We start from the raw sequence: 10,397 nt of genomic DNA, 5'->3' as shown, positions 1-10,397 counted from the left end.
TAATTGATTGTTTCGGTGTGGCACCACATTACTATGTAATCCAAACCAGAAAAAGACCCAGGATCTGTCCAACAAGTATGCGAAAGATGCGAAAGTATGAGCCACATGATTGCAAATACCAGAACTAACCCAGGCATAACCGGCGTTGTCCACCAAAATATTAATCTCAATCAGGTGTAATTGATTGTCTCAGTGTGGTACCACATGACTAGGTGATCCAAATCAGAAAAAGCCCGGGATCTGGCCAACAAATATGCGAGAAATGCGAAAGTATGAGTCAGATGATGGCAAATACCAGACCTAACCCAGGCATAACCGGCGTTGTCCTCTAAAATATTAATCGCAGCCAGGTTTAATTGACAGTTTCGGTGTGACACCAGATTACTACCAAATCCAAATCAGCAAAAGCCCGGGATCTGGCCAACAAGTATGCGAATAATGCGAAAGTATGAGGCAGATGATTGCAAATACGAGACCTTACACAAACCTAACCGGCGTTATCCTCTAAAATATTAATCGCAACCAGGTTTAATTGGCTGTTTCAGTGAGGTACCACGTTACTACGTGATCCAAATCAGAAAAAGCCCAGGATCTGGCCATTCAAGTTTGCGAAAAATGCGAAAGTATGACCCAGTTGATTGCAAATACCAGACCTAACGCAGACATAACCGGCGTTATCCTCCAAAATATTAATCGGAACCATGTTTTATTGACTTTTTCAGTGTGGGAACACATAACTACGTGATCCAAATCAGAAAAAGCCCAGGATCTGGCCAAGAAGTATGCGAAGAATATGAAAGTATGAAGCAGGTGAATGCAAATACCAGACCTAACACAAACCTAACCGGCGTTATCCTCTAAAATATTAATCGGGACCAGGTGTAATTGATTGTCTCAGTGTGGTACCACATGACTACGTGATCCAAATCAGAAAAAGCCCAGGATCTGGCCAACAAGAATGCGAAGAATGCGAAAGTCTGAGTCAGATGATGGCAAATACCAGACCTAACCCAGGCATAACCGGCGTTATCCTCTAAAATATTAATCGGAACCATGTTTTATTGACTATTTCAGTGTGGTACCACATTAATACGTGATCCTATCCAAAAAAACTCAGGATCTGGCCAACAAGTATGTGAAGAATGCGAAAGTATGAGGCAGATGATTGTAAATACCAGAACTAACCCTGACATAACAGGAGTTATCCTCAAAAATAATAATCGGAACCAGGTTTAATTGATCGTCTCAGTGTGGCACCACATTACTACGTGATACAAACCAGAAAAAACCCAGGATCTGGCCAACAAGTATGCGAAAAATGCGAAGGTATCAGCCAGATGATTGCAAATACCAGAACTAACCACGACATAACCGGCGAATTCTCTAAAATATTAATCGCAACCAGGTATAATTGACTGTTTGGGTTTGGCACCACATTACTACGTAATCCAAATCAGAAAAAGCCCAGGAGCTGGCCAATAAGTATGCGAAGAATCCGAAAGTCTGAGTCAGATGATGGCAAATACCAGACCTAACCCAGACATAACCGGCGTTATCTTCGAAAATATTAATCGGAACCATGTTTTATTGACTTTTTCAGTGTGGTACCACATTCCTACGTGATCCAAATCAGAAAAAGCCCAGGATCTGGCCAATAAGTATGCGAAGAATGCGAAAGTATGAGGCAGGTGATTGCAAATACCAGACCTAACACAAACCTAACCGGCGTTATCCTCTAAAATATTAATCGCTACCAGGTTTAATTCACAGTTTCTGTGTGGTACCAGATTACTACGAAATCCAAATAAGCAAAAGCTCAGAATCTGGCCAACAAGTATGCGAAAAATGCGAAAGTATAAGCCAGATGATTGCAAATACCAGAACTAACACAAACCTAACCGGCGTTATCCTCTAAAATATTAATCGCAACCAGGTTTCATTGACTATTTCGGTGTAGTACCACACTACTACGTAAGCAACCAGAAAAAGCCCAGGATCTGGCCAACAAGAATGCGAAGAATGCGAAAGTCTGAGTCAGATGATGGCAAATACCATACCTAACACAAACCTAACCGGCGTTATCCTCTAAAATATTAATCGGAACCAGGTGTAATTGTTTGTCTCAGTGTGGTACCACATGACTACGTGATCCAAATCAGAAAAAGCCCAGGATCTGGCCAACAAGAATGCGAAGAATCCGAAAGTCTGAGTCAGATGATGGCAAATACCATACCTAACCCAGACATAGCCGGCGTTATCCTCCAAAATATTAATCGCAACCAGGTTTAATTGACAATTTCAGTGTGGTACCACATTAATACGTGATCCTATCCAAAAACCCAGGATCTGGCCAACAAGTATGTGAGAAATGCGAAGGTATCAGCCAGATGATTGCAAATACCAGAACTAACCACGACATAACCGGCGAATTCTCTAAAATATTAATCGCAACCAGGTATAATTGACTGTTTGGGTTTGGCACCACATTACTACGTAATCCAAATCAGAAAAAGCCCGGGAGCTGGCCAATAAGTATGCGAAGAATCCGAAAGTCTGAGTCAGATGATGGCAAATACCATACCTAACCCAGACATAGCCGGCGTTATCCTCCAAAATATTAATCGCAACCAGGTTTAATTGACAATTTCAGTGTGGTACCACATTAATACGTGATCCTATCCAAAAACCCAGGATCTGGCCAACAAGTATGTGAGAAATGCGAAAGTATGAGGCAGATGATTGCAAATACCAGAACTAACCCTGACATAACCGGAGTTATCCTCAAAAATAATAATCGGAACCAGGTTTAATTGACTGTGTCAGTGAGGTACCACATTACTACGTGATCCAAAGCAGAAAAAGCCCAGGATCTGGCCATTCAAGTATACGAAAAATGCAATAGTATGAGGCAGGTGAATGCAAATACCAGACCTAACACAAACCTAACCGGCGTTATCCTCTAAAATATTAATCGGAACCAGGTGTAATTGTTTGTCTCAGTGTGGTACCACATGACTACGTGATCCAAATCAGAAAAAGCCCAGGATCTGGCCAACAAGAATGCGAAGAATGCGAAAGTCTGAGTCAGATGATGGCAAATACCAGACCTAATCCAGTCATGACCGGCGTTATCTTCTAAAATATTAATCGCAACCAGGTTTAATTGACTGTTTCGGTGTGGTACCACGCTACTACGTAATCAATACAGCAAAAACCCAGGATCTGGCCAATAAGTATGCGAAGAATCCGAAAGTCTGAGTCAGATGATGGCAAATACCAGACCTAACCCAGACATAACCGGCGCATCCTCTACAATCTTAATCGGAACCAGAATTGTTGACTGTTCCAGTGTGGTACCACATTACTACGAGACCCAAACCGGATACAACCCAGGATCTGGCCAACAAGTATGCGAAAAATGCGAAAGTGTGAGCTAGATGATGGCTAATACCAGACCTAACACAGACATAACCGGCGTTATCCTCTAAAACATTAATCGCAACCAGGTATAATTGACGGTTTCGGTGTGATACCAGATTACTGCGTAATCCAAACCGGAAAAAACCCAGGATCTGGCCAATAAGTATACGAAGAATCCGAAAGTCTGAGTCAGATGATGGCAAATACCAGACATAACCCAGATAATAACCGGCGTTATCCTCCAAAATATTAATCGGAACCATGTTTTATTGACTTTTTCAGTGTGGTACCACATTCCTACGTGATCCAAATCAGAAAAAGCCCAGGATCTGGCCAATAAGTATGCGAAGAATGCGAAAGTATGAGGCAGGTGATTGCAAATACCAGACCTAACACAAACCTAACCGGCGTTATCCTCTAAAATATTAATCGCTACCAGGTTCAATTGATAGTTTCGGTGTGGTACCACATTACTATGTAATCCAAACCAGAAAAAGACCCAGGATCTGTCCAACAATTATGCGAAAAATGCGAAAGTATGAGCAACATGATTGCAAATACCAGAACTAGCCCTGGCATAAACGGCGATGTCCTCTAAAATATTAATCGGAACCATGTTTAATTGACTGCTTCAGTGAGGTACCACATTACTACGTGATCCAAACCAGAAAGAGCCCAGGATCTGGCCATTCAAGTATGCGAAAAATGCGATAGTATGAGCTAGAAGATGGCAAATACCAGACCTAACCCTGACATAACCGGAGTTATCCTGTAAAATATTAATCGGAACCATGTTTAATTGACTGCTTCAGTGAGGTACCACATTACTACGTGATCCAAACCAGAAAGAGCCCAGGATCTGGCCATTCAAGTATGCGAAAAATGCGATAGTATGAGCTAGAAGATGGCAAATACCAGACCTAACCCTGACATAACCGGAGTTATCCTGTAAAATATTAATCGGAACCATGTTTAATTGACTGCTTCAGTGAGGTACCACATTACTACGTGATCCAAACCAGAAAGAGCCCAGGATCTGGCCATTCAAGTATGCGAAAAATGCGATAGTATGAGCTAGAAGATGGCAAATACCAGACCTAACCCAGCCATAACCGGCGTTATCCTTCAAAATATTAATCGGAACCATGTATTATTGACTATTTCAGTGTGGTACCACATTAATACGTGATCCTATCCAGAAAAAGACCCAGGTTCTGTCCAACAGGTATTCGAAAAATGCGAAAGTATGAGCCTGATGATTGCAAATACCAGAACTAACCCTGACATAACCGGAGTTATCCTCTAAAATATTAATCGGAACCATGTTTAATTGACTGTTTCAGTGAGGTACCACATTACTACCTGATCCAAATCAGAAAAAGCCCAGGATCTGGCCATTCAAGTATGAGAAAAATGCGAAAGTATGAGGCAGATGATTGCAAATACCAGACCTAACACAAACCTAACCGGCGGTATCCTCTAAAATATTAGTCGGAACCAGGTTTAATTGACTGTTTCAGTATGGTACCACATTACTACGTGAACGAAATCAGAAAATGCCCAGGGTCTGGCCATTCAAGTATGCGAAAAATACAATAGTATGAGCTAGATGATTGCAAATACCAGAACTAACCTTGACATAACCGGAGTTATCCTCAAAAATAATAATCGGAACCATGTTTAATTGACTGCTTCGGTTTGGTACCACATTACTACGTGATCCAAACCAGAAGAAACCCAGGATCTGGCCAACAAGTATGCGAAGAATCCGAAAGTCTGAGTCAGATGATGGCAAATACCAGACCTAACCCAGACATAACCGGCGCATCCTCTATAATCTTAATCGGAACCAGAATTGTTGACTGTTCCAGTGTGGTACCACATTACTACGTGATCCAAACCGGATAAAACCCAGAATCTGGCCAACAAGTATGCGAAAAATGCGAAAGTGTGAGCTAGATGATGGCTAATACCAGACCTAACCTAGGCATAAACGGCGTTATCCTCCAAAATATCAATCGGAACCATGTTTTATTGACTATTTCAGTGTGGTGCCACATTAATACGTGATCCTATCCAAAAAAAGCCCCGGATCTGGCGAACAAGAATGCGAAGAATGCGAAAGTCTGAGTCAGATGATTGCAAATACCAGACCTAACACAAACCTAACCGGCGGTATCCTCTAAAATATTAGTCGGAACCAGGTTTAATTGACTGTTTCAGTATGGTACCATATTACTACGTGAACGAAATCAGAAAATGCCCAGGATCTGGCCATTCAAGTATGCGAAAAATACAATAGTATGAGCTAGATGATTGCAAATACCAGAACTAACCTTGACATAACCGGAGTTATCCTCAAAAATAATAATCGGAACCATGTTTAATTGGCTGCTCCGGTGTGGTACCACATTACTACGTGATCCAAACCAGAAGAAACCCAGGATCTGGCCAACAAGTATGCGAAAAATGCGAAAGTATGAGGCAGGTGAATGCAAATACCAGACCTAACACAAACCTAACCGGCGGTATCCTCTAAAATATTAGTCGGAACCAGGTTTAATTGACTGTTTCAGTGTGGTACCGCATGACTACGTGATCCAAATCAGAAAAAGCCCAGGATCTGGCCAACAAGAATGCGAAGAATCCGAAAGTCTGAGTCAGATGATGGCAAATACCAGACCTAACCCAGACATAACCGGCGCATCCTCTATAATCTTAATCGGAACCAGAATTGTTGACTGTTCCAGTGTGGTACCACATTACTACGTGATCCAAACCGGATAAAACCCAGAATCTGGCCAACAAGTATGCGAAAAATGCGAAAGTGTGAGCTAGATGATGGCTAATACCAGACCTAACCCAGGCATAAACGGCGTTATCCTCCAAAATGTCAATCGGAACCATGTTTTATTGACTATTTCAGTGTGGTGCCACATTAATACGTGATCCTATCCAGAAAAAGCCCAGGATCTGGCGAACAAGAATGCGAAGAATGCGAAAGTCTTAGTCAGATGATGGCAAATACCAGAACTAACCCTGACATAACCGGAGTTATCCTCTAAAATATTAATCGGAACCATGTTTAATTGATTGTCTCAGTGTGGTACCACATTACTACGTGATACAAACCAGAAAAAACCCAGGATCTGGCCAACGAGTATGCGAAAAATGCGAAGGTATGAGCCAGATGATTGCAAATACCAGAACTGACCCCGACATAACCGGCGAATTCTCTAAAATATTCATCGGAACCAGGTGTAATTGATTGTCTCAGTGTGGTACCACATTACTACGTGATCCAAACCAGAAAGAGCCCAGGATCTGGCCATTCAAGTATGCGAAAAATGCGATAGTATGAGCTAGAAGATGGCAAATACCAGACCTAACCCTGACATAACCGGAGTTATCCTGTAAAATATTAATCGGAACCATGTTTAATTGACTGCTTCAGTGAGGTACCACATTACTACGTGATCCAAACCAGAAAGAGCCCAGGATCTGGCCATTCAAGTATGCGAAAAATGCGATAGTATGAGCTAGAAGATGGCACATACCAGACCTAACCCAGCCATAACCGGCGTTATCCTTCAAAATATTAATCGGAACCATGTATTATTGGCTATTTCAGTGTGGTACCACATTAATACGTGATCCTATCCCGAAAAAGACCCAGGTTCTGTCCAACAGGTATTCGAAAAATGCGAAAGTATGAGCCTGATGATTGCAAATACCAGAACTAACCCTGACATAACCGGAGTTATCCTCTAAAATATTAATCGGAACCATGTTTAATTGACTGTTTCAGTGAGGTACCACATTACTACCTGATCCAAATCAGAAAAAGCCCAGGATCTGGCCATTCAAGTATGCGAAAAATGCGAAAGTATGAGGCAGATGATTGCAAATACCAGACCTAACACAAACCTAACCGGCGGTATCCTCTAAAATATTAATCGGAACCAGGTTTAATTGACTGTTTCAGTATGGTACCATATTACTACGTGAACGAAATCAGAAAATGCCCAGGATCTGGCCATTCAAGTATGCGAAAAATACAATAGTATGAGCTAGATGATTGCAAATACCAGAACTAACCTTGACATAACCGGAGTTATCCTCAAAAATAATAATCGGAACCATGTTTAATTGACTGCTTCGGTGTGGTACCACATTACTACGTGATCCAAACCAGAAGAAACCCAGGATCTGGCCAACAAGTATGCGAAAAATGCGAAAGTATGAGGCAGGTGAATGCAAATACCAGACCTAACACAAACCTAACCGGCGGTATCCTCTAAAATATTAGTCGGAACCAGGTTTAATTGACTGTTTCAGTGTGGTACCGCATGACTACGTGATCCAAATCAGAAAAAGCCCAGGATCTGGCCAACAAGAATGCGAAGAATCCAAAAGTCTGAGTCAGATGATGGCAAATACCAGACCTAACCCAGACATAACCGGCGCATCCTCTATAATCTTAATCGGAACCAGAATTGTTGACTGTTCCAGTGTGGTACCACATTACTACGTGATCCAAACCGGATAAAACCCAGAATCTGGCCAACAAGTATGCGAAAAATGCGAAAGTGTGAGCTAGATGATGGCTAATACCAGACCTAACCCAGGCATAAACGGCGTTATCCTCCAAAATGTCAATCGGAACCATGTTTTATTGACTATTTCAGTGTGGTGCCACATTAATACGTGATCCTATCCAGAAAAAGCCCAGGATCTGGCGAACAAGAATGCGAAGAATGCGAAAGACTTAGTCAGATGATGGCAAATACCAGAACTAACCCTGACATAACCGGAGTTATCCTCTAAAATATTAATCGGAACCATGTTTAATTGATTGTCTCAGTGTGGTACCACATTACTACGTGATACAAACCAGAAAAAACCCAGGATCTGGCCAACGAGTATGCGAAAAATGCGAAGGTATGAGCCAGATGATTGCAAATACCAGAACTGACCCCGACATAACCGGCGAATTCTCTAAAATATTCATCGGAACCAGGTGTAATTGATTGTCTCAGTGTGGTACCACATTACTACGTGATCCAAACCAGAAAATACCCAGGATATGGCCAACAAATATGCGAAAAATGCGAAAGTATGAGTCAGATAATGGCAAATACCAGACCTAACCCAGACATAACCGGCGTTATCTTCTAAAATATTAATCGCAACCAGGTTTAATTGACTATTTCGGTGTAGTACCACATTACTACATAATCAAACCAAAAAAAACCCAGGATCTGGCCAACAGGTATTCGAAAAATGCGAAAGAATGAGCCAGATGATTGCATATACCAGAACTAACTCAGACATAGCAGGCGTTATCCTCTAAAATATTATTCGCAGCCAGGTTTAATTGATTGTTTCGGCGTGGTACCACATTACTACGTGATCCAAAGCAGAAAAAGCCCGGGATCTGGCCAACAAGTATGCGAAAAATGCGAAAGTATGAGGCAGATGATTGCAAATACCAGACCTAACACAAACCTAACCGGCGGTATCCTCTAAAATATTAGTCGGAACCAGGTTTAATTGACTGTTTCAGTATGGTACCACATTACTACGTGAACGAAATCAGAAAATGCCCAGGATCTGGCCAACAAGTATGCGAAGAATCCGAAAGTCTGAGTCAGATGATGGCAAGTACCAGAACTAACCCAGACATAACCGGCGCATCCTCTAAAATATTAATCGGAACCGGGTATAATTGACTGTTCCAGTGTGGTACCACATTACTACGTGATCCAAACCGGAAAAAACCCAGGATCTGGCCAACAATTATGCGAAAAATGCGAAAGTATGAGCTAGATGATGGCTAATACCAGACCTAACACAGGCAATAACCGGCGTTATCCTCCAAAATATTAATCGGAACCATGTTTTATTGACTATTTCAGTGTGGTGCCACATTAATACGTGATCCTATCCAGAAAAACCCAGGATCTGGCCAACAAGTATGCGAAAAATGCGAGAGTATCAGGCAGCTGATTGCAAATACCAGATCAAACACAAACCTAACAGGTGAATTCTCTAAAATATTCATCGGAATCAGGTGTAATTGATTGTCTCAGTGAGGTACCACATTACTACGTGATCCAAACCAGAAAAAGCCCAGGATCTGGCCAACAAGTATGTGTAAAATGCGAAAGTATGAGCCAGATGATTGCAAATACCAGAACTAACCCCGACATAACCGGCGAATTCTCTAAAATATTCATCGGAACCAGGTGTAATTGATTGTCTCAGTGTGGTACCACATGACTACGTGATCCAAATCAGAAAAAGCCCGGGATCTGGCCAACAAATATGCGAGAAATGCGAAAGTATGAGTCAGATGATGGCAAATACCAGACCTAACCCAGACATAACCGGCGTTATCTTCTAAAATATTAATCGCAACCAGGTTTAATTGACTATTTCGGTGTAGTACCACATTACTACATAATCAAACCAAAAAAAACCCAGGATCTGGCCAACAGGTATTCGAAAAATGCGAAAGTATGAGCCAGATGATTGCAAATACCAGAACTGACCCCGACATAACCGGCGAATTCTCTAAAATATTCATCGGAACCAGGTGTAATTGATTGTCTCAGTGTGGTACCACATTACTACGTGATCCAAACCAGAAAGAGCCCAGGATCTGGCCATTCAAGTATGCGAAAAATGCGATAGTATGAGCTAGAAGATGGCAAATACCAGACCTAACCCTGACATAACCGGAGTTATCCTGTAAAATATTAATCGGAACCATGTTTAATTGACTGCTTCAGTGAGGTACCACATTACTACGTGATCCAAAGCAGAAAGAGCCCAGGATCTGGCCATTCAAGTATGCGAAAAATGCGATAGTATGAGCTAGAAGATGGCAAATACCAGACCTAACCCAGCCATAACCGGCGTTATCCTTCAAAATATTAATCGGAACCATGTATTATTGGCTATTTCAGTGTGGT

This window comes from Colletes latitarsis, unplaced genomic scaffold, assembly GCF_051014445.1.
Source record: "Colletes latitarsis isolate SP2378_abdomen unplaced genomic scaffold, iyColLati1 scaffold0007, whole genome shotgun sequence".
NCBI lineage: Eukaryota > Metazoa > Arthropoda > Insecta > Hymenoptera > Colletidae > Colletes > Colletes latitarsis.
The sequence above is the reverse complement of the archived record's forward strand: the minus strand, read 5'-3'. Positions refer to the sequence as shown.